Source organism: Coregonus clupeaformis, chromosome 5, assembly GCF_020615455.1.
Source record: "Coregonus clupeaformis isolate EN_2021a chromosome 5, ASM2061545v1, whole genome shotgun sequence".
Taxonomy (NCBI): Eukaryota; Metazoa; Chordata; class Actinopteri; order Salmoniformes; family Salmonidae; genus Coregonus; species Coregonus clupeaformis.
The window spans coordinates 17,976,584-18,001,501 of record NC_059196.1 but is presented as its reverse complement, the minus strand read 5'-3'; the positions used below and the strand labels follow the sequence as shown (position 1 = coordinate 18,001,501).

The following is a 24,918-nucleotide window of genomic DNA, read 5'->3' as shown; positions in this document are numbered from 1 at the left end:
CCTGTAGTCACAACCTTTAAGTTACACAAGTATGCATGTAGGGCCAAATGAGTATGAGTGTTGTTAGTATTAATTGCCACTTCTCAAGACATTTATCAAATAAGATGTAATGACTGGCACATACACTGGGAAAGGAAAGGCTCAATTATGTAGTTTTCCGTAATGGAAAGTTGGATTACAACGGTGCTAATAATGACCAGCTGGTTTTAGTTTATATCGGCATGAAAATTGACATTTTGGCCGTAAATCACACATTTTATTAGGCACCACATGTCACTGTCTTGCTAAATGCTGATGATTTCTTCTGAAACCACTTAGTCATCTGGGGAAAAATGAAACATTTCTTATAGAAGCCAAATCTGGAGAATGTTTAGGATTTTCACAGTCAGAATGTATCTCTGAAGCTTTTTATAAATGCAGAGTATTACCGAGCTGTTGTGTTGAAATGCCCTCTCTCCCCACACATCAGCCATTTAGTAGATTCTCATCCACAATCTTGAAGCCAGAACATCATGGCATCTTCTGCCTGACAAGAACAACTTTGTCAATTTAAAGCACATTTATTTTAGTCTTCAATACCAATTTAGGTTTACTATAATCCAACTTGAAAGAAAAGAGCTGTCACTTCAGTGGCAATCGTGTGGTCACTTTTTGGAGTTATACAACCACACGGTGGCGCTGTAGAGTGTCTGAAACATAGGTCCGTGGTGTTTTTGTAAAACATCAATGGGTAGAGGAAATTTGCATGTCCGGGCGTCTGTGCCAATAGGCTCGCTCAGAAGGCAGGGCGAGTGGAGTTGGGAGAGGAACCCAATCTGTACGACAGTAACTGCACAGTCAACTAAGGCATAAAGATTACAAAAAATTGAAAGAAATCGTTTACTGCTCGTATTGTTTTTTTGTTTTATTTTATTATAAGCGGATTGATTGACTCGTACAAGTATTTACATCAAGAAGACCACTTGCCCACATCGCATCATCGCTCCATCCAATGTTCATGAAGACATTCTGAAATTACATGTTCTTCCATATTTCGTTGGGATTGGATTACACAAAAGGCGGCACGTACTCACACAATTATTCACTCTTCTCATTGGTGAGTTCACTCTAAATTCCCTATACCCCATACCGTTATTTATGGGGACTTGATGTTTTGTTGATTTTTAATGGTTAATAATGAATTAATCTCCGCGCGTGGATGTCTCGGAAGTCTTCTTCGTTTTCAAATCCAAGAAATGGGATCAATTAGTAGGAACAAGAGATGAAACAATTCAGATCTATAGAAAAATAACTGCACAAACAATATTTTGAAATAGGCTATTTATATGCATGTATTATGTTAAATGAATTGCAGTGTCTGCAGTACCATATGGTTAAATCAAGACCACCCTTACAAGCCCCTCTGCATTGTCGAATCATTACGTTCTGAGTCAGATGTATACCATTGTATTCTGCTTGTGGTGTGGAAACATGATCTTGGTTTTATTGAAAGGTAAACTATGAAATATCTGTGTCCGGTGTAATATAGCTATATACCCACATTCTGTCGTGTTCTGTGCGGCAGTAGTTTTTGCCTATTCATCTCTACAGTAATACATTTCAAAAACGCGCCCTGCATTTTTATACGACGCATGCCTGCAATGAACCACCTTGTACTCTCATGTATGCTAGCTGTCCGCATCCTTTGATATGGCGAAGTGAACAGTCAACTGGAATAGTATAGGTGCGGCTGAAAGGAAGTGTAGTTTGGCTACTGTATCCTATTGTAATGGAAGGCTATAAAGCACATCAGTTCTGTGGACCTTCCTTCCGGCCATATGGGAATGGGTGAAGAAAGACCTCATGCCAGGGCCGGTATGGAGGGATCGACACTATCGTTATGCAGAATAAATGACTGGTTTCACTGGTTTGTAAGCCTAACGCTATGGTAATACTATGACACAATGACTTGCGGGTTCTGATACTCTGGTAGGATGGCTGAGATATGTGTCCAGACCAGCGTCCAGTCATTGACCCCAGATGTCCCCCACACTATTCACTCATCCTCTTGTTAGAAACCAATGATTATTGAGGCTGGGGATGATGATGAGGATGCATCATACTGTAGCAGGCATTCAAGTTTCTTGTCATCCCATGGCCATACTTATGCACCCTGCAGTTGGGGCTGTGTTGTCACCATTAGGCAAAATATGTGACTTAACAGCCCGTCTGAAAGGAATCAATGAATGTAATAAATTGACAGGTGGTGCTTATGTGCTGTATTGATCTGTTACTCCGCCCTGAGACAGAGAATGGGTAGATCTCAATTGCATAGTCCCCGCGTCCTCTCTCCTCTCTCCTCGTCTCCTTCTCAAAACCCATTGGATGAGAAAGCCAGAGGTCCCTCCCCTCTCGAGGAGTATGCAATTGAGATCTTCCCAAGGACTCCTTGAGGCCAGTGTTGACAACTCTAGACAAGTTTTACATCAAAGCCACCCACCCGTGAAATACCCCCACCATCCTATGTGCAAAGCAACCCTAGGAATGATCTCTTGAGTACCCTATGTATTTGTAATTTAAAATAAAAAAGCTGTTTAATTGCTTTAGTTGACATATAGGTATGCATATAATGTATCGATAAACAACAGTGCATTAACATTTTTACATGTGTCTTGTTTGCATACCTTACATTCTTGAGCACAGCGAGTCATGTTATTTCTGGGGTCTGTCAGTCTGTTTGCCTCTGAGTGTTATGGTTTCCCCTCCTTGGTGTCACATGCCGAGCATTAACATGGGGACAGTGTGGCTCAGCCCAGGACCCAGGACCACCTGCATGGATAGCTAGACAGCTGCATGGGCAGGACTCTCCAGGGCTGGGCTGGGTCTGACCTGGGTGCAGCACTGTGGTACATTGACTTTAAACTTAGGCCTATTGTCTTGGCTGGTGTCAGCCCATTTTAATGCAGCGCAGTAAGAAATGGTTGAGGATTTGGGTGAGGAGCATGTACAGTTGAATGAGCAACTGATTGCCTGGCAACCTCTCATCTCCCCCAAACCGTTTCCCCTCCCTTTTAGTTAGATTGCAGTGTTTAAAGTTGGCACCCTTTTGTTAGCCAGACGGACACACGGAGGGATAGGCCAGCTGGGCCCACAAAGGGAGGGGGTCAAAGGTCATCCAATCAGTGGCAAGCTGAGCGGCAGCCGGCAGCGGAGGGCGTTGTTCCCTTTGTGATAATCAGGGTGTGACTGCTAAACAACGGGCTGAACTTCCACGCCACTCTGACCGGCAGTGTTTGAATATACTGTTTAGGGTTTGGGCCTTGTAACTTCCAGTCGAGAACATGGGAGGTGCCTTTTTTGTCTCTGAAACCAGCCCAGTGATATATAGGTTACTAAAGGAAGTCACTTTGTGATGTGCTATTTTTGTCAGCCTCTTGACAATTGCCATGTTTGTACTCTGAGTCTGTGTGAAAGGGACTACGCTCCACTAATAACCTAGCATTAGTTATAGAAGTCTTTTTTGGGTGGCTGAATTAATCACAGAAGAAAGAGGGAGGGAGAGAGAGAGAGAGAGGTCTGTGCCCAAACAGTTGAGCTCCTACTTCTAAAAATCCACCTTTCCAGAAATGTCTCTCACTGTTGCCGCTTGCTACAGACCCCCCTCAGCTGTGCCCTGGACACCATATGTGAATTGATTGCCCCCCATCTATCCTCAGAGTTCGTACTGCTTGGTGACCTAAACTGTGATATGCTTAACACCCCGGCCATCCTACAATCCAAACTAGATGCCCTCAATCTCACACAAATTATCAAGGAACCTACCAGGTACAACCCTAAATCCGTAAACATGGGCACCCTCATAGATATCATCCTGACTAATTTACCCTCTAAATACACCTCCGCTGTCTTCAACCAGGATCTCAGCGATCACTGCCTTATTGCCTGCGTCCGTAACGGGTCCGCGGTCAAAGACCACCCCTCATCACTGTCATACGCTCCCTAAAACACTTTAGCGAGCTGTCCTTTCTAATTGACCTGGCCCAGGTATCCTGGATGGATATCGATCTCATTCCGTCAGTAGAGGATGCCTGGTTGTTCTTTAAAAGTGCTTTCCTCTCAATCTTAAATAAGCATGCCCCATTCAAAAAATTCAGAACTAAGAACAGATATAGCCCCTGGTTCTCCTCAGACTTGACTGCCCTTGACCTGCACAAAAACATCCTGTGGCGTACTGCATTAGCATCGAATAGCCCCCGCGATATGCAACTTTTCAGGGAAGTCAGGAACCAATATACACAAGCAGTTAGGAAAGCAAAGGCTAGCTTTTTCAAATAGAAATGTGCATCCTGTAGCACTAACTCCAAAACGTTTTGGGACACTGTAAAGTCCATGGAGAATAAGAGCACCTCCTCCCAGCTGCCCACTGCACTGAGGCTAGGAAACACTATCACCACTGATAAATCTACAATAATCAAGTATTTCAATAAGCATTTTGCTACGGCTGGCCATGGTTTCCACCTGGCTACCACTACCCCGGCCACCAGCCCATGCCCCCCCCCCTCCCCCCGCTTCTCCTTCACCCGAATTCAGATAGCTGATGTTCTGAAAGAGCTGCAAAATCTGGACCCCTACAAATTATCTGGGCTAGACAATCTGGACCCTTTCTTTCTAAAATTAGCAGCCAAAATTGTCGTAACCCCTATTACTAGCCTGTTCAACCTCTCTTTCGTAACATCTGAGATCCCCAGAGATTGGAAAGCTGCCGCGGTCATCCCCCTCTTCAAAGGGGGTGACACTCTAGATCCAAACTGTTACAGACCTATATCCATCCTGCCCTGCCTTTCGAAAGTTTTTGAAAGTCAAGTTAACAAACAGATCAATGACCATTTCGAATCCCACCGTACCTTCTCCGCTATGCAATCCGGTTTACGAGCTGGTCATGGGTGCACCTCAGCCACGCTAAAGGTCCTAAACGATATTATAACCGCAATCGATAATAGACAGTACTGTGCAGCCGTCTTCATCGACCTGGCCAAGGCTTTCGACTCTGTCAACCACCGCATTCTTATTGGCAGACTAAAGAGCCTTGGTTTCTCAAATGATGCCTCGCCTGGTTCACCAACTACTTCTCAGATAGAGTTCAATGTGTCAAATCGGAGGGCCTGTTGTCTGGACCTACTATGGGGGTGCCACAGGGTTAAATTCTCAGGCCGACTCTTTTCTCTGTGTTTATCAATGATGTCGCTCTTGCTGCTGGTGACTCTCAGATCCACCTCTACGCAGACGACACCATTTTGTATACATCTGGCCCTTCATTGGACACTGTGTTAACAAACCTCCAAACAAGCTTCAATGCCATACAACACTCCTTCCGTAGCCTCCAACTGCTCTTAAACACTAGTAAAACTAAATGCATGCTCTTCATTCGAACGCTGCTGGCACCCGCCCACCCGATTAGAATCACTACTCTCGGCGGGTCTGACCTAGAGTATGTGGACAACTACAAATACCTAGGTGTCTGGTTAGACTGTAAACTATTCTTCCAGACTCACATTAAGCATCTCCAATCCAAAGTTAAATCTAGAATCGGCTTTCTATTTCGCAACAAAGCCTCCTTCACTCATGCTGCCAAACATGCCCTCGTAAAACTGACTATCCTACCAATCCTTGACTTTGGCGTTGTCATTTACAAAATAGCCTCCAACACTCTACTCAGCAAATTGGATGTAGTCTATTACAGTGCCATCCGTTTTGTCACCAAAGCCCCATATACTACCCACCACTGTGACCTGTACGCTCTTGTTGGCTGGTCCTCACTACATATTCGTTGCCAAACCCACTGGCTCCAGGTCATCTATAAATCACGGCTAGGCAAATCCCCGCCTTATCTTAGCTCATTGGTCACCATAGCAACACCCACCCGTAGTATGCACTCCAGCAGGTATATCTCACTGGTCATCCCCAAAGCCAACACCTCCTTTGGCCGCCATTCCTTCCAGTTCTCTGCTGCCAATGACTGGAACGAACTGCAAAAATCGATGAAGCTGGAGACTCTTATCTCCCTCACTAACTTTAAGCATCAGTTGTCAGAGCACCTTACCAATCACTGCACCTGTACACAGCCCATCTGACATTAGCCCACCCAACTACCTCATCCCCATATTGTTATTTATTTTGCTCATTTGCACCCCAGTATCTCTATTTGCACATCTTTTCTTGCACATCTACAGTTGAAGTCGGAAGTTTACATACAATCAATTCCTGACATTTAATCCTTTAAAATATTCCCTGTCTTAGGTCAGTTAGGATCACCACTTTATTTTAAGAATGTGAAATGTCAGAATAATAGTAGAGAGAATGATTTATTTCAGCTTTTATTTATTTCATCACATTCCCAGTGGGTCAGAAGTTTACATACACTCAATTAGTATTTTGTAGCAATACCTTTAAATTGTTTAACTTGGGTCAAACGTTTCGGGTAGCCTTCCACAAGCTTCCCACAATAAGTTGGGTGACTTTTGGCCCATTCCTCCTGACAGAGCTGGTGTAACTGAGTCAGGTTTGTAGGCCTCCTTGCTCGCACACACTTTTTAAGTTCTGCCCACAAATGTTCTATAGGATTGAAGTCAGGGCTTTGTGATGGCCACTCCAATACCTTCACTTTGTTGTCCTTAAGCCGTTTTGCCACAACTTTGGAAGTATGCTTGGAGTCATTGTCCATTTGGAAGACCCATTTGCGACCAAGCTTTAACTTCCTGACTGATGTCTTGTGATGTTGCTTCAATATATCCAGATAATATTCCTTCCTCATGATGCCATCTATTTTGTGAAGTGCACCAGTCCCTCTTGCAGCAAAGCACCCCCACAGCATGATGCTGCCACCCCCGTGCTTCACGGTTGGGATGGTGTTCTTCGGCTTGCAAGTACCCCCTATTTCCTCCAAACATAACGATGGTCATTATGGCCAAACAGTTCTATTTTTGTTTCATCAGACCAGAGGACATTTCTCCAAAAAGTACGATCTTTGTCCCCATGTGCAGTTGCAAACCGTAGTCTGGCTTTTTTATGGCGGTTTTGGAGCAGTGGCTTCTCCTTGCTGAGCGGCCTTTCAGGTAATGTCAATATAGGACTCGTTTTACTGTGGATATAGATACTTTTGTACCTGTTTCCTCCAGCATCTTCACAAAGTCCTTTGCTGTTGCTCTGGGATTGATTTGCAATTTCTGCACCAAAGTACGTTCATCTCTAGGAGACAGAACCCGTTTCCTTCCTCAGCGGTATGACAGCTGCGTGGTCCCATGGTGTTTATACTTGCGTACTATTGTTTGTACAGATGAACGTGGTACCTTCAGGCATTTGGAAATTGCTCCCAAGGATGAACCAGACTTGTGGAGGTCTACACTTGTTTTACTGAGGTCTTTGCTGATTTCTTTTGATTTTCCCATGATGTCAAGCAAAGAGGCACTGGGTTTGAAGGTAGGCCTTGAAATACATCCACAGGTACACCTCCAATTGACTCAAATGATCTCAATTAGCCTATCAGAAGCTTCTAAAGCCATGACATCATTTTCTGGAATTTTCCAAGCTGCTTAAAGGCACAGTCAACTTAGTGTATGTAAACTTCTGACCCACTGGAATTGTGATACAGTGAATTATAAGTGAAATAATCTGTCTGTAAACAATTGTTGGAAAGATTACATGTGTCATGCACAAAGTAGATGTCCTAACAGACTTGCCAAAACTATAGTTTGTTTACAAGAAATGTGTGGAGTGGTTGAAAAACGAGTTTTAATGACTCCAACCTAAGTGTATGTAAACTTCCGACTTCAACTGTATCAATCCAGTGTTAATACTAAATTGTAATTATTTTGCACTATGGCCTATTTATTGCCTTACCTCCATAACTTGCTACATTTGCACACACTGTATATATATTTTCTGTTGTATTTTTGACTTTATGTTTTGTTTACCCCATATGTAACTCTGTGTTGTTGTTTTTATCACACTGCTTTGCTTTATCTTGGCCAGGTCGCAGTTGTAAATGAGAACTTGTTCTCAACTTGCTTACCTGGTTAAATAAAGGTGAAAAAAATACAAATAAATAAAAAAGAGAGAGATGGGAATTAGCCAACAGGGGAAAAAAAACTATTTGTCTCCTGTTCTCTCTCTGCCCGACAGAAAAATCCTCAGGTCATTGGAAATGATTACATCAACGTGTGCATAGCTTTGAGCCAGAAGATTCTCTTGTCTTCCTCAATTTGTATTTCTGTCAGCTGCTGTGGCCCACAATTTTGTACACAGACATTCGTACATCAGGACTTTCTGATCTTCTCTGTGCCTATATGCTAAGTTGAGTGATTGGTTTTCTACCTAGTTAATTGCATTCAGGCTATTGTGTCATTTTCATTAGAGTACTCAATACCTAGTTAATTGTATTCAGACCCCTTGACTTTTCCCACATGTTGTTACGTTACAGCCTTATTTCCCTCATTAAACTACGTGCAATACCCCATAATGACAAAGCAAAAACTGTTTTTTAGAAATTTTTGCAACTGTATAATAAAAATAAATAAAAATAATAATAATATATATATCACATTTACATAAGTATTCAGACCCCCTTTACTCAGTACTTTGTTGAAGCACCTTTGGCAGCGATTACAGCCTCAAGTCTTCTTGGGTATGACTCTACAAGCTTGGCATACCTGTATTTGGGGAGTTTCTCCCATTCTTCTCTGCAGATCCTCTCAAGCTCTGTCAGGTTGGATGGGGAGTGTCGCTGCACAGCTATTTTCAGGTCTCTCCAGAGATGTTTGATCGGGTTCAAGTCCAGGCTCTGGCTGGGCCACTCAAGGACATTCAGAGACTTGTCCCGAAGCCACTCCTGCGTTGTCTTGGCTGTGTGCTTTGGGTCATTGTCCTGTTGGAAGGTGAACCTTTGCCCCAGTCTGAGGTCCTGAGCGCTCTGGAGCAGGTTTTCATCAAGCATCTCTCTGTACTTTGCTCCATTCATCTTTCCCTCGATCCTGACTAGTCTCTCAGTCCCTGTCGCTGAATAATATCTCCACAGCATGATGCTGCCACCACAATGCTTCACCGTAGGGATGGTGCCAGGTTTCCTCCAGACGTGACGCTTGGCATTCAGGCCAAAGAGTTCAATCTTGGTTTCATCAGACCAGAGAATCTTGTTTCTCATGGTCTGAGAGTCCTTTAGGTGTCTTTTTGCAATCTCCAAGCGGGCTGTCATGTGCCTTTTATTGAGGAGTGGCTTCCGCCTGGCCACTCTATCATAAAGGCCTGATTGGTGGAGTGCTGCAGAGATAGTTGTCCTTCTTGAAGGTTCTCCCATCTCCACAGAGGAACTCTGAGTGAACATCAGGTTCTTGGTCACCTCCCTTCTTGGTCAAGGCCCTTCTCCCCCGATTGCTCAGTTTGGCCGGGCGACCAGCTCTAGGAAGACTCTTGGTGGTTCCAAACTTCTTCCATTTAAGAATGATGGAGGCCACTGTGTTCTTGGGGACCTTCAATGCTGCATAATTTTTTTGGGACCCTTCCCCAGATCTGTGCCTCGATACAGTCTTGTCTCGGAGCTCTATGGACAATTCCTTCGACCTCACGGCTTGATTTTTGCTTTGACATGCACTGTCAACTGTGGGACCTTATATAGACAGGTGTGTGCCTTTCCAAATCATGTCCAATCAATTTAATTTACCTCAGATGGACTCCAATCAAGTTGTAGAAACATCTCAAGGATGATCAATGGAAACAGGATGCAACTGAGCTCAATTCCGAGTCTAATAGCAAAGGGTCTGAATACTTATGTAAATAAGGTATTTCTGTTTAATATTTTTAATAAATTAGCAACATTTTAAAAAGCTGTTTTCACTTTGTCATGGGGTATTGAGTGTAAATCAAATTTAAAAAATATATATATATCAATTTTAGAATAAGGCTGTAACGTAACAAAATGTGGAAAAAGTCAAGAGGTCTGAATACTTTCCGAATGCACTCTATGTCCAACAGGCATATAAGAAATGTATGAGAATGTTTTTGTGTGTGTTTGTGTGTGTATGAGTGAAGGGATTGGTGCGTGAGAGAAATCATGCATTGTGTTTGCGTTTGCCGATTTCCTCTGGTAATCAGTGATTCCTCTGCTTCAGTAGCATTTTGGCTGCAGATAACAAGAAAGTGAATTGCTGTTTCTTAGCAGGGCCAAGTTGGATGTGGTCGGTGTGTGTATGAATGCCATGCCATCAGTGTGACAAACAAGTGCAATCACCAAGAGATGATTGGGGTCGTGATCTTGTGTGATACACAGGTTCACGGTTGAGAAGGTCTGACTCTGTGCTGCATGGTGGGCTTAGTTTGAGGTAGAGCTCTCTGTCTTCTGACAGGAGAGAAGTGGAGCCTACCGGGACTTTCTGAAGCACAATCTGCCAAGCACATAGCATGCTATTCATCTCGCGTCGTCAAGAGTGGAGAGAAGAGAGACAGAGCGGGGTTGTGGGTAGGGTTGGTGAGGCTGGCTGCTTTTGGGGGGTTTTCGAGGGGGGTGGGGGTTGGATTGGATGGCTTCACAGGCTGAATTATCCCGACTCATCCAGGCAAGCAACTCTGAACAGAGAGGAAGGGACGGTAGCAGCCAGCAGGGAAGGACTTTTTCTGGGGTAAACAGAAGCATTAGGTCCCTGGCGGGTCTTGTGTGTGGGTGTGTGTGTGTGTCTTGGTGTGCATATCTCTGTGTGTGTATCTGTGTCTCAGAGCACGTCTCTGCTCCGTCAAGTGTCTAATTTTGGAACACGGTTGGTGGTTTAAAAATTTGAGATGAAATTCTCCATCAGGGCCTGTCACTCTAATCACATCTGAGACGGAACTGAAGATTGACCCCTGCTTCATCATGTCCTCCCTCACCTGGGAGGAGCAGAGGACATTATCACAGTTCCTCATTTGATATTACAGAGAAATCGACTCTAGCTATAACCTTAGCAAACAAGCTCAAGACATGATTAATCATTGCGGTTTCAATCTTCCTTCATTTGGAACAGTACAGTTCAGGCCACAGATCTGAGGCAGTTTTCCAAGATCACGACACCAGCACCTACTCAAAAGTTGTTTGGATGACACACTTCAATCTTCTTTGCCTCATCTGAAGATACTTGACTGAAGATACTTGTCTGAAAGGAACTCTCTTTAGTTTAGCATCTGCCTCTGTATTTTGCCTTTGAAAACAATGATTTAGAAGCAATGCTTTCTACCTTTCAAGCCAGGCAGAGAGCAGAAATTGAAGAGACTGCTTTAGAAGAGACAGCTAATTGAGATCCAAAGCAGATGCACGTGATCCCTCCAGCTGCTTGTAGAAAGTCAGAGACAATGACTCATGCCCTGAGAAAAGGTTACAACATCAAAGTTACGTCAGAGATGCACTCTGGCTGCACATCATCTCTGTACAACATCTCTTATCCGGTTTCCATCCATTTTAGGTTTGCTTAAATATTTTTGTTGGGAGAGTCTGTTGGCTTTGGATGACTTGTGGTTTTAAATTTGCAAACGAGACATGCTGCTTTCTCTTTTTATGGCCATTACTCACCGTAGCCATGGCTGGTTGTATCACAGCCAATTTGGTGCATCTGGTTCGAGACGAGATCTTCGGCATGCTCTTGCTCCCACTTCACCTCGTACTCTCCGCCCCTCTCTGCCCTCCCCTGCCTTTCTCAGCCCTGCCTCCCGGTGAGCCTGTCTGGAACCCCCCAGCTGCTCCCCAGATGTGGCCGAGTCACCCAGCTGTTACGCAGAGTTCCACTGGAAAGGAGAGGGAAGGGGGTTGGGAGAGAAGGATGGAGGGAGAGAGGAGGGATAGATGGGGAGGGAGAGAGAGATGTATCTTATTTCACAATCGACACCAATCCTTCAGCTGCAGGCCAGATCCTAGTTGTTTGCTCATAGAGGGTCTAGAATGTGTTACTTGGTATTTCCTTTTTAAGATGTCCGACCATGTTGTCCTCCACAGAGGGTGTGGGAACTGCATGGGAGGTCCTTGCTGTGTGATGCAGAATCATACAGAAACCTGGTCACATTGCCTGCATACATTCACCGTATTAAGATGTAGGGCTACAGGCATACATGGTCAGGTCCCATTATTGGTGTCTTACAGGAACAATCATGGTTGCTCATTGAAGATTGTGCTTTCAGTTTAAATGAGATAGCCTACAACTTAGTCAAAAAGTAGTCATAAAAACACATTATTCTGCAGATTCTGCAGATCGTTGCACTTTACACTGAGGACCTGCTGTATCCCTGAGAAACCTCAGGGATTTGAATGGAGAAGGTGGCCTTTGCAGGACATTGACTACAGTTAACATGCCTGCCTGTCTGCCTGCCTCCCAATGCCCCCCTCTGGCCTACCCTGCCCTGGCACTCACATAGACCTAATGCCTCGGCATCTAGCGTTATTGAACGGGTGGAAGTGGTCGTCCCTAGACAGGGCATCTGCGCCCACAGACAAACAGGCCTGCCATTGTCTGTCGTGCCTGCATGATGAGCGCTGGGGCCATCCAGGGTCTTCAGTCAGTAGGTCAGTCCACACCACAGTCTCCCCCGCCTGAGAGAGAGAGAGACCCAGAGAGCTCTGGCCAGGCAAGGCTCCAGGGTGTCCTCTGCTCACACACCAGACCAGTGCACTCTCTCTGCCCATAGGCTGAGGAAGCACTGATACAGAAGGCTGAGATAGAGGGGGCATGGTGAGGGAATTGAAGAGGAAGAGAGGAGAGGAGAGAGAAGGCTGGAGGAGCATTAGATTGTATCTGCTGATATCTTCAGCATCTATCCTGAGTAATGAAAGCTTAGAGGGACAAAGGAAAGGAGCATGAGTTGAGGTGGGAAGGGGGGAAGAAAGACAGACAGACAGACAGACAGACAGACAGACAGAGAGACAGACAGACAGACAGACAGACAGGCAGGCAGGCAGGCAGGCAGGCAGGCAGGCAGACAGACAGACAGACAGACAGACAGACAGACAGACAGACAGACATCTAATACATAGTGCACAAGGGCCATGGGAGATTTTCCCAATTTTCCCATTCCTCATCTACATACTACATCATCACATATGTCTACCCATCATTCTCTCTCTGAGCATTCCATATCTGGATTTAGCATTCTCTTTCTCTCTCTCTCTCTCGTTCACTCTCTCTTTCTCACTTTCACTTTCTCATCAGCTTTCAAATGGGCTTAAGTGTGATGGTATTAAATTCCAGGAAGGAGCCACAGGAAGAGCCGATTGGAAACTGAGCAGGTAATGAAAGGTTTTGGTGTCAAATGAGGACCCGGCTGCAGACAAATTGCACTGTGGAGGGGGTGGGAGTTATTGTAGTAGGAGTCTCGCTTATAAAGCCAGCCCCCATTGCGCTCCCTCCCTATCCATACGATCTCCTTCCACCTGCCTGTAGCCTATAGTAGTAGTACACCGTCTCACAATGCCTTCCACTAGCTAAGCCAAGTGAATAGCAGTCTTGTGTTACTGTACTCCCAGTCCCAAGTCTCGAGCAGGAAGCTTGGAATCGAGGCTAAGTAGCAAAGTGAATAGGAATAGAATACTGTATGTCGGTCAGTTCATGTTTCTGGTTCCTGTGCTGTTGTTGACATGTAGGGGCCTGTGTGTTACAGTTCCGGCTGCTCCACATGGAGAATTTGTTTTTGCTCCAGCTTCGCGGCTTGGCATTTCAAGAAACCCAGAGGAAAATCATAACCCTCCCTCCTCCCGCTCCTCACCCGGCTGCATGTCTTTGAACCCTCAATCCCCGCCACAGCCACACTGCTCCTTTCATATGGGCTCTGTTGACATCCTCACAACAGCCTCGCACAATGCTTCTCTCCACAGTCACAGAGGAAGCTGTTCAGGCCTGCCTGGTCCATGTTTCTGGTCCATATCTTTGCTCCATGTCTCTGGTCCATGTCTCTGTGTGGCTCTGCTGCTGTCGGTGGACTGGACATTCGTCTTGGTGTGGTTAGCTAGCTAGCTGTTCTGTCTCGCTCTATGACTCTGTATGAGATATGGTGGGTGGTGGAGATGCTTGACATGCTGTTCTCTTCCCATCCACCGCCTGTGTCCATTTCCATAGAGACAGGGTTTGACAGACAGCGCAGCACAGTTCCAATCCCCCAGCAGCAGCAGCCGCACAAACACACATGGTGCCGGTGGCATGAATGTAACCGGCAGTTGTGAGATATGCCTATCATGTCTCCTTGTTGTTTTATTAGCCCACTACTACACTGTGTATGTGTGTGTGTGTGTGTGTGTGTGTGTGCGTGCGCATGCACACGTGTGCGTTTGTGTGTGTCTGCCCTTACTGAACTCTTCTGTGGTTAGTATTGGCAGGAGATTGTTGCAGTTCCAGCTCAGCTGATGAATCCAACTGATTCTGAGGAAAATCCCTGCTTGAGATTCATGGCAGCAGAGTGTTCTCCTCCCTCAGACAAATCTTGTGTACTCCTCCTGTCTGGCTTCCCATTTACAATGCAGCTACATAGATAACAAGGTGGTTCGGTCACAATGTGATCTTCATGACAAGTAGGGGAAATATAGCTACACAGACCTTTCATAGAGCAGAGGAATCTCACAGAACAACGCAGATCCCAAGGCTGTAGCTAGTAGGCTAGACACCCTGTGCCCGTATTCATAAAGCGCTACGGAGTAGGAGTGCTGATCTAGGATCAGTTTTGAATATGATTGGGCTATATGGACAGGGGGAACCTGATCCTAGATCAGCATTCCTACTCTGAGCTTTATGCTTTATGAATACGGTCACTGATATTTTTGTTTCGTTTTTTTCCATTTACTACGAGCTGCTGCTTTTTGGGAATCCCAATCCAATGGAGGGGAGTCTCACATTTCCAAACATATCCAAATATATAAGTAGTAAAGTGGTGCCCGAGGCCCTTCCTTGAACTGGCTATGTAGGAGGCCTCATTTCCATCGCTGAGTGATTCATTTTGCTTTGTGGGCCTGATAATGTTATTCACTAAAAAATAACACCATCGCTGCCATACCATGAGGCACTTAAGAGCCACTCTCTTCCATTCCATCATGTGGAAATGGAACGTGGAACGTATGCAATGTCGGTTGTTTCCCATTCCTCAACAGGATCTCTCTCAGAAGCATTGTGCTTTTTTTTTTAAGTACATGAATGTGTGATCTGATCGACATACAGTTGTAAGAAGAACACATGTCGCCATCTCTGTCTCATTCTCTGGGCAATCTCAACTTAACAAGCCTGAGCAGCTAGGAGTCGGACACAGACACGCCTGTTGTGTGTCTGTGGTTGTGTTGTTGTGTTCGAGCGTCCTCCATTTCTCCCTCTCCATGGTGGTGTGATCTTCCCTGAGTCATGCTACTCTGCTCTGCCTGGCCCTGCTTCTATCTGGGTCCCGGGCCCTTATCTAATGCAATCTGTCTATCTAATATTCAGCCATGCTTCCCCCAGGGAGAGGAGATGGCCATGGCCTCCCTTCCTCACATCGATCCGATCCAAGAGGAGAGTGAGAGGAGAGTGCATGCCTTGCGGTAAACATTAGACTTTCCTGGAAGACTCTCCTGGCCGTTGCAGGGAAAGCCGACCAAGCTTAGATTGACAGGAGTAGGAGGCATACAGGGCTGCTCGTATAAAGATATTTAGCTATGATGGTATTTATGAATTACTTTATTATAGAAAGCTCTATTCATTTCAGAGGAAGTAGATGGATAGAGAGGGGGGTAGAGTTGGCATATGTCGTGGTGGTTGGTTGGGGATTGACCAGGTGGGAGTCTGTCTGAGGTGGGTTGGGGTTTAAGGTGCTTTTGGAAAGAATATAGCCAGAAACTATAGGCCTAGCTACAGGGCATGGATGTAGAGTTAGAGGTTGTTCAGGTACCATTACACTATGCCCAAACATGGGCCTATATACCTGACTGCCCCACACTGAATACATTCTCCCACCCCCAGAATACATTAGTATGTTACACATTATAAAGATATTTCATTCTATTTATATTCTAGTGTTATAAGGATGTTGTAATACTGAACCAAAGCCATGCTAATGCTACTTGCTAACACTGATTTCACTGACCCAGCCCTCCTCTTCGCATTCCCTTAACACATACAGTATCACTTACTACAGTAACACTTACAGTATCACTTACTACAGTAACACTTACAGTATCACTTACTACAGTAACACTTACAGTATCACTTACTACAGTAACACTTACAGTAAGTTGCTTCTTACTATCCCTCTGCAGACAGTGCAGTCCCTCTAACCACCCATTCACCATTGTACTTGTCCTCTGAGAGACTGGGCCAAGGCCTTGCGTAACAACTCCCCCATCCATACCCTGTCCCTGCTTATTCTCTGGCAGCGAAATTAGGTCTTTGGCACACTCGTCTCCTCCTCTCTCTCTCTCCTCCCGACCCTCTCTCTCTCTCGTTCTCTCTCTCTCTCGTTCTCTCTCTCTCGTTCTCTCTCTCTCTCTCTCGTTCTCTCTCTCTCTCTCTCGTTCTCTCTCTCTCTCTCTCTCTCTCTCTCTCTCTCTCTCTCTCTCTCTCTCTCTCTCTCTCTCTCTCTCTCTCTCTCTCTCTCTCTCTCTCTCTCTCTCTCTCTCTCTCTCTCTCTCTCTCTCTCTCTCTCTCTCTCTCTCTCTCTCTTTGTTCTCTCTCTCTCTCGTTCTCTCTCTCTCTCTCTCTCTCTCTCGTTCTCTCTCTCTCTCTCTCGTTCTCTCTCTCTCTCTCTCTCGTTCTCTCTCGTTCTCTCTCTCTCTCTCTCTTTCTCTCTTTCTCTCTCTGTCTTTCTGTGTTTCTGCTCCCTGTTACGAGTGTCAGATGAGAATAGTCAGATAGACCCTAGTTTTCCTTCTATGACTATACGTTTTCAAGCTGAAGTGGATGTGGAGTCAGAGACAGGTATGATTATGATTAGGACAGAGTATGACTATGAAACAGATTCTCTGCTGTGGTGTTGTCTGTTTCTGCTGTCAGTGGTGTTTCTGGAGCCTTTAGGGTCACATATGGTCCTCTGGGCCTCACTAGGTGGAGGTTGTGCTGGTGTCCAGGTGCTTTCCAGTTAGACCATTCTAGAGGAGATTTCTGGGGGAAACTCTGGCTGTGGCTGGTTCAGTTGATGTTCGTCTAATGGGACGTAGTGGAAGTTGCTGCAAAACGTTGTCAGTGTTAGTATAGGGGGAAATCACATGACATGGCAGACTCGCTCTCCGACAGATGGTTGGTTGGCTTTTCTGCTTCCTGTGGCCCGTCATCATCATCATCATTCTCCAGTGCTCCCTCTAAGCCATGTGCTAGTCCTGGAGTAAGCCAGGTGGGTTGTGAAGGGAGACTGCATGAGGCACAGTGTTAAGAACCAGGGATAGATGACCACATGCAGTGGGTTTGAGGAAAACCCCTCTCCTCAAATCTCTGTTCGCCCCTCTCCCCAGCCTTCAGCTGGCTGTGTTTGGTTGGGGAGCAGTGGAGGAGGAGGAGAGGGGGAGGGGAGGGAGGGTCAGTGGAGACACAGCTGGTCTGACCCCCTACAAAACCAGCTGCTGTCACAAAAGACCCCTGTCAAGCTTTTGGAGAGGTGGCCTAGCTGCCTGCCTGCACGCACATCTCTTTCCCTCCCCTCTTCGCTTCCTCCCCCTTTCTCTCTCTCCATTGTGTCTCCCCAGACCCGACCCAGCTGTTCCAGGGTTTTTACTTTCCTTGTCCCCCCGACTGAACAAACCTGACTACACACAGACACTTATGCATTCACACCCACACACACTTACGCACATACTCATTGTCACTTATACACACACACCTATACAATCCCTCTTGAGACAAATGGTTGATCAGTCATACCAAAGGCTGTGGCTTAGTATTGGCTGTGTGCCTCTGAGGCCTCCAGGACTGGTAGAAGCCTGGGGCTGTAGTTATAATCCAGTGGCTGGCTGTGAGGCCTCGAGGGTGGGCTGCTGTGTGCTGGCCAGATGCCCTCCCCTCCCCTCCCCTCCCCTCCCCTCTCCCATTGTTCCAATCTCTGACAAGTTGCACGTGCCTCTCTATTCACGGTGACGGTGGGGGGTAGGCGGGCCTCTGTGTGGCAGCCATTGCGTCAGACACACGTTCTCATTTGATAGACGCGTGCTGACAAAAGAGAAAAGGGGGACACTTCGGTTAATTATTTGCGGCGCTACAGTGAAAAGAGGAGAAGCGGCGGCCATCTGTGATTCGTGCTTCTAATCTTTGCTTTACCCACACTGTGGACCCACACTCCTCCCATGAGCCCTCCCTCCCTCTCTGCCCAGAAATCCCTGCTTTTGTCCTGGCACGCTTGTTTAGGGAGCATTCTCATTGTTGTGGTTAGCCTGTCTTCTCACTGGGTTTTGGGAGTGGAGAGACATGGTGTTGTAAGTGTCCTGGGCTGTTAGAAATTGCGTAATTCAAATCTGGTATTGGAATAAGAATCAAGAGATCTTCAATCCAAGCTTAATTTATTATATGCAAAATGTATGTATGATAAGTATGAAGGTTCGTATATACGGGTCCACTGAAATACTACGCAGGGCACTCAGTTAACTAATCCATTGTTCTAAGTTCTTCTTAAAATACTCTGACAGAAATCCTCCACTTCTTCTGTTGGCCAACCAGAGCAAAGGACTGAGTGTGGTCCAGACTCCATTTCAGCCAATCCGTTCCATTTGTTACCAGGCATAGTTGCTATGATAATAACCTGCGGAGTCAGCACCGAGAATACACAAAATCCACTGTAGCCAGGTTCAAGGACAGTTTCACAGACATCAAAGAGAGAGTGTTCTTATCAGCCTGTTATGTGAAACAATCCATATCAGTACAGTGCTCCTCATTAATGCATTCCTTCCAAGCTATTCATCACATACAAATCCAATTAAAAAATAAAACCCATCAGGGCTCTGAGTTATTCCTCTCTGTCCTGCCCTGGCCATTCTGTAAGGGAGAGAAGGTCAACGTTCCTCACTTCTCCTCCTCTCTCCTCTCCTCCTCTCTCCTCTCCTCTCCTTTAATCTCCTCTCCTTATCGCTCCTCCTCTCCTCTCACTTCCTCTCCTCTCCTCCTCTCTCATCTCCTCCTCTTTTCTCCTCCCCTCTCCTCTCAGCCTGAAGAGCTGAAAGTGTATTTTGTTGATCCCGGGCCACTCTCCACTCTGACGCTTTGTTTTATAGCAACAAGACTAAACAACTGGTCTCTCTCTCTCTCTCTCTCTCTCTCTCTCTCTCTCTCGCTCTCTCTCTCTCTTTCTCTCTCTTTCTCTCTCACTGGATAAGTGCTTTGACTGGCACATGCTCCTCTCTGCCCCGTTACAAGTGTACTTTGACATTGACACACTGCAGCCCTGGTGTAGCCCACTAAATGCTTGAATCTCTGTTTATCTGCACCAATCAGGCCATTCGTTTGGGATCAATACTGTTTTTGTAGCCCATCAAGGTCATTCAGGGAACAGGGCTCGAGTCTAAAACGCCACCGACCAAACTGCAATCAATGTTGTTTAAGATAATTACCCCTCCTTTTATAAGGTGTCGGCCTGTTCTTGTGTGGCACCAGATGTTCGCTCACGAGTCTGGCCCCACTGGGCACACACGTCAATTCAACATCTATTCCACGTTGGTTCAATGTAATTTCATTGAAATAACTTGGAAGCAACGTTGATTCAACCAGTGTGTGCCCAGTGGTGCCTTTCGTTAAATGTAGGATTGGCTAGGTGATGTGACTGGGTGCCTGCTTTTAGGCTGCTGCTGCTGGGAGCCCTGCTGTTCTCGTTGCCCTAGAAAATTCCGCAAGCTTTTCCCTCGGCTTCCAGTGAGAGCGCCCGCCTGTAGACAGACAGTGGAGGGAGACAGAGTCACAGAGACATGCTGCTGTAAAAGCTTATCAATCTCTCAGAGCTACCTAACTCCACTCTCTCCAACTCCACTGTCTGATCCACCAGTGGGCCACAACAACAGACTGCCCGCCCGCCCAGGGTGAACGCATTCCTGGCTGCTTCACATCGCATGTGTGGGTTAACTTGGGGTCAAGGGAAAGAGGCTAAGAGGGACCTGGCTTTATGGTATTTTTTGGCACGTGGGGGTGATTGTATGGCACTCACTCGGCCTCCTTTGTGTACCCTCCTGTCTGGTCCCGTTCCCCACCTCCATCCTTCGCCCCCCCACTCCCCGGCAGCTGTCCCCCTCCATTAACATGACAAAGTGGCGTGGTTCTGCTCCCCACCAGGGACGCTGCTAGCTTTCATGGTGGGGCCATTTGGGCCAGCCCAGCCCTGCTGTGGGCCACCTGTGTTTGGGCCTCTCCTTCTACTCTCTCCTCTCTCTTCTCCTCTCTCCTCTCCTACTGTGAGTCACTTAGAGCAGGGCAGGGTGTGACAAACAGCCAGACCACTGGGGCCTCCTATAATACCATGAGGTCATTCACATTACACCCAATCAGAGCGAGACAAAGTGAAACATGCCATTGTCACTCCAACTACAGCCTTAGAGGGATGTTGTAAGAATGTGAGTGTAGTTTTTAAACCAGAGCCGCATGATGTAATGGTATGGCCCAGACAGACAAATAAATACTCAGTCACCACTACCACTACCTCTCCATCTTTCCACATTGAATAGGGGGGTGTGGATGAGATGGAGAGGGAGAGGGAGGGACAGGAGGTCAATCAAGTGATGTCATGCGTGAAACCTGTTGAGGAAGAAAGTGGAGGCTGTAGGAACCTGTCTTGTGATAGCACTTTCTTCTCACAAGTCGCGTGCGGTCGGTTAACTGCTTTAAGGGATGTTGTTGTGAAATGTAGGTCCTGGATGTTTCCATACTGAATATGATGCATGGGAAATATCATGGGGCTTGAAAGTCACACACCTTCCTCCCCTACTGCCTGCTGAAATATAATTTTGTCATATATTTCTACACTGTTATTGATATGCACTCTTATTCGCTAACGCCATATAGCAGTTAGTTCATCCGGTGACTAACTCTTATGCATCCCTAGTGAAAACAGCAGGGCAGCTAGCCTCACACCATGTGGCTCTAGGCGGTTCAGCCTATCATATCCCAGGATTAGATTCACACACCCTCAGTAATACACGACCGGTGCTTGACCCTGTGATGTTATTGGACCATATTTCTCTGTGCTCAGTATTGAATGTAAATGTGGTGCCTGGCCGGCAGTGGAAGCTTTAATTAAAAGTGAGCGATGTTCTCTCTGAGGAGACCCTGATCATAGAAAATGGATTACTAGGATTACTTCACTGACATTTTCAACCTATCCCTGACCCGGTCTGTAATACCAATTTGCCCCGTAGCACTCACATCTATAGCCATGAAATGCTTTGAAAGGCTGGTTATGGCTCACATCAACACCATCATCCCAGACAGCTTGGACCCACTCCAATTATCATACCGCCCCAACACTCCACGCTGCCTTCACCCACCTGGACAAAAGGAATACCTATGTATGAATGCTGTTCATAAACTACAGCTCAGCATTCAACACCATAGTCCCCTCAAAGCTCATCACCAAGCTCAGGACCCTGAAACTGAACACCTCCCTCTGCAACTGGATCCTGGACTTCCTGACAGACTGCCTCCTGGCGGTGAGGGTAGGAAACAACACATCCGCCCCACACTGACCCTCAACACCGGGGCCCCTCAGGGGTGTGTGCTTAGTCCCCTCCTGTACTCCCTGTTCACCCACGAATGCGTGGTCGCGCACGACTCCAACACCATCATCAAGTTTGATGACGACACGACAGTGGTAGGACTGATCACCGACGACGATGAGACAGCCTATAGGGAGGAGGTCAGAGACCTGGCAGTGTGGTGCCAGGACAACAACCTCTCCTTCAACGTCAGCAAGACAGGGTCGAGAGCTTCAAGTTCCTCGGTGTCCACATCACTAAGGAATTAACATGGTCCACACACCCACACAATTGTGAAGAGGGCACAACAGCTCCTCTTCCCCCTCAGAAGGCTGAAAAGATTTGGCATGGGCACTCAGATCCTCAAAGTTCTACACCATTGCTGCACCATTGAGAGCATCTTGACTTGCTGCATCACCGCTTGATACGGCAACTGTAAGGCACCCAACCGCAAGGCGCTACAGAGGGTGGTGAGTACAGCCCTGTACATCACTGGGGCCGATCTCCCTGCCATCCAGGACCTCTATACCAGGCGGTGTCAGAGAAAAGCCCCAAAAATTGTCAGACTCCAGTCACCCAAGCCATAGACTGTTCTCTCTGCCACCGCATGGCAAATAGTACCAGTGCACGAAGTCTGGAACCAACAGGACAGCTTCTACCCCCAAGCCATAAGACTGCTAAACAAGACTGCTAAATAGCTAATCAAATGGCTCCCCGGACGACCTGCATTGACCTTTTTTGCACTAACTTTCTTGCACTGACTCTATGCACACACACTGGACTCTACCGACACACTCACACGTACTTACACTGACACCCCAACACACACACATACACACACACTATGTTTCTCGGAGTTGTGGCTGAGCAAGGACATGGATAATATACATCTAGCTGTTTTTTCCATGCATCGTCAGGACCGTACGGCAGCGTCGTGTAAGGTTAGGGGGGAAGGGTGTGTCTTTGTTAACAACAGCTGGTGCGCAATCTCTAATATTAAGGATGTCTCGAGGTTCTGCTCGCCTGAGTTAGAATACCTCATGATAAGCTGTAAACCATACTATTTACCAAGAGAGTTTTCATCTATATTTTTCAGACTATCTGCATTGACCCTTTTTGCACTAACTTGTTGTTTACGAAGCAAGTGACGAATAACATTTGGTTTGATTTCACATACACACCTACACACACACAAACACACACACACTACATACGCCCACACACACAAACATAACATACGCACACATGCATACTGATGCAACACACACACACACACACACACACACACACACACACACACACACACACACACACACACACACACACACACACACACACACACACACACACACACACACACACACACACACACACATACACGCCTACACACCTACACACACACACACTTTCCCACTCACCACATTCGCATGCTGCTACTGTATGTACATTGCTACCTCAATTACCATGTACCCCTGCACATCGACTCGGTAGTGGTACTCCCTGTATACAGTGGGGAAAAAAAGTATTTAGTCAGCCACCAATTGTGCAAGTTCTCCCACTTAAAAAGATGAGAGAGGCCTGTAATTTTCATCATAGGTACACGTCAACTATGACAGACAAAATGAGAAATAAAATTCCAGAAAATCACATAGTAGGATTTTTATGAATTTATTTGCAAATGATGGTGGAAAATAAGTATTTGGTCACCTACAAACAAGCAAGATTTCTGGCTCTCACAGACCTGTAACTTCTTCTTTAAGAGGCTCCTCTGTCCTCCACTCGTTACCTGTATTAATGGCACCTGTTTGAACTTGTTATCAGTATAAAAGACACCTGTCCACAACCTCAAACAGTCACACTCCAAACTCCACTATGACCAAGACCAAAGAGCTGTCAAAGGACACCAGAAACAAAATTGTAGAACTGCACCAGGCTGGGAAGACTGAATCTGCAATAGGTAAGCAGCTTTGTTTGAAGAAATCAACGGTGGGAGCAATTATTAGGAAATGGAAGACATACAAGACCACTGATAATCTCCCTCGATCTGGGGCTCCACGCAAGTTCTCACCCCGTGGGGTCAAAATGATCACAAGAATGGTGAGCAAAAATCCCAGAACCACACGGGGGGACCTAGTGAATGACCTGCAGAGAGCTGGGACCAAAGTAACAAAGCCTACCATCAGTAACACACTACGCCGCCAGGGACTCAAATCCTGCAGTGCAAGACGTGTCCCCCTGCTTAAGCCAGTACATGTCCAGGCCCATCTGAAGTTTGCTAGAGTGCATTTGGATGATCCAGAAGAGGATTGGGAGAATGTCATATGGTCAGATGAAACCAAAATAGAACTTTTAGGTAAAAACTCAACTCGTCGTGTTTGGAGGACAAAGAATGCTGAGTTGCACCATACCTACTGTGAAGCATGGGGGTGGAAACATCATGCTTTGGGGCTGTTTTTCTGCAAAGGGACCAGGACGACTGATCCGTGTAAAGGAAAGAATGAATGGGGCCATGTATCGTGAGATTTGGAGTGAAAACCTCCTTCCATCAGCAAGGGCATTGAAGATGAAACGTGGCTGGGACTTTCAGCATGACAATGATCCCAAACACACCGCCCGGGCAACGAAGGAGTGGCTTCGTAAGAAGCATTTCAAGGTCCTGGAGTGGCCTAGCCAGTCTCCAGATCTCAACCCCATAGAACATCTTTGGAGGGAGTTGAAAGTCCATGTTGCCCAGCGACAGCCCCAAAACATCACTGCTCTAGAGGAGATCTGCATGGAGGAATGAGCCAAAATACCAGCAACAGTGTGTGAAAACCTTGTGAAGACTTACAGAAAACGTTTGACCTGTGTCATTGCCAACAAAGGGTATATAACAAAGTATTGAGAAACTTTTGTTATTGACCAAATACTTATTTTCCACCATAATTTGCAAATAAATTCATAAAAAATCCTACTATGTGATTTTCTGGAATTTTATTTCTCATTTTGTCTGTCATAGTTGACGTGTACCTATGATGAAAATTACAGGCCTCTCTCATCTTTTTAAGTGGGAGAACTTGCACAATTGGTGGCTGACTAAATACTTTTTTTCCCCACTGTATATCATGCTATTTTTACTCATTATTGTTATTAGTTATTCCCTGTGTATTTATTCCTCGTGTCACTATTTCTATATACATTTCTATAAAAAAACATACACTACCGTTCAAAACTTTGGGGTCACTTAGAAATGTCCTTGTTTTCTAAAGAAACATCAAATTGATCAGAAA

The 24,918-nt window shown here is 46.0% G+C and overlaps 1 protein-coding gene across 1 annotated transcript in view; it reads left to right on the top strand.

Annotated features, from left to right (window-relative positions):
* The first annotated feature begins 783 nt into the window (after positions 1 to 783).
* The window catches only part of LOC121563804 (numb-like protein), a 68,255-nt gene continuing 44,120 nt past the window's right edge, over positions 784 to 24,918 (top strand). The window contains exon 1 of the mRNA XM_041875515.2: positions 784 to 1,096. The gene's annotated coding sequence lies outside the window, so the exon portion shown is untranslated. The remainder of the gene's footprint in view (positions 1,097 to 24,918) is intronic.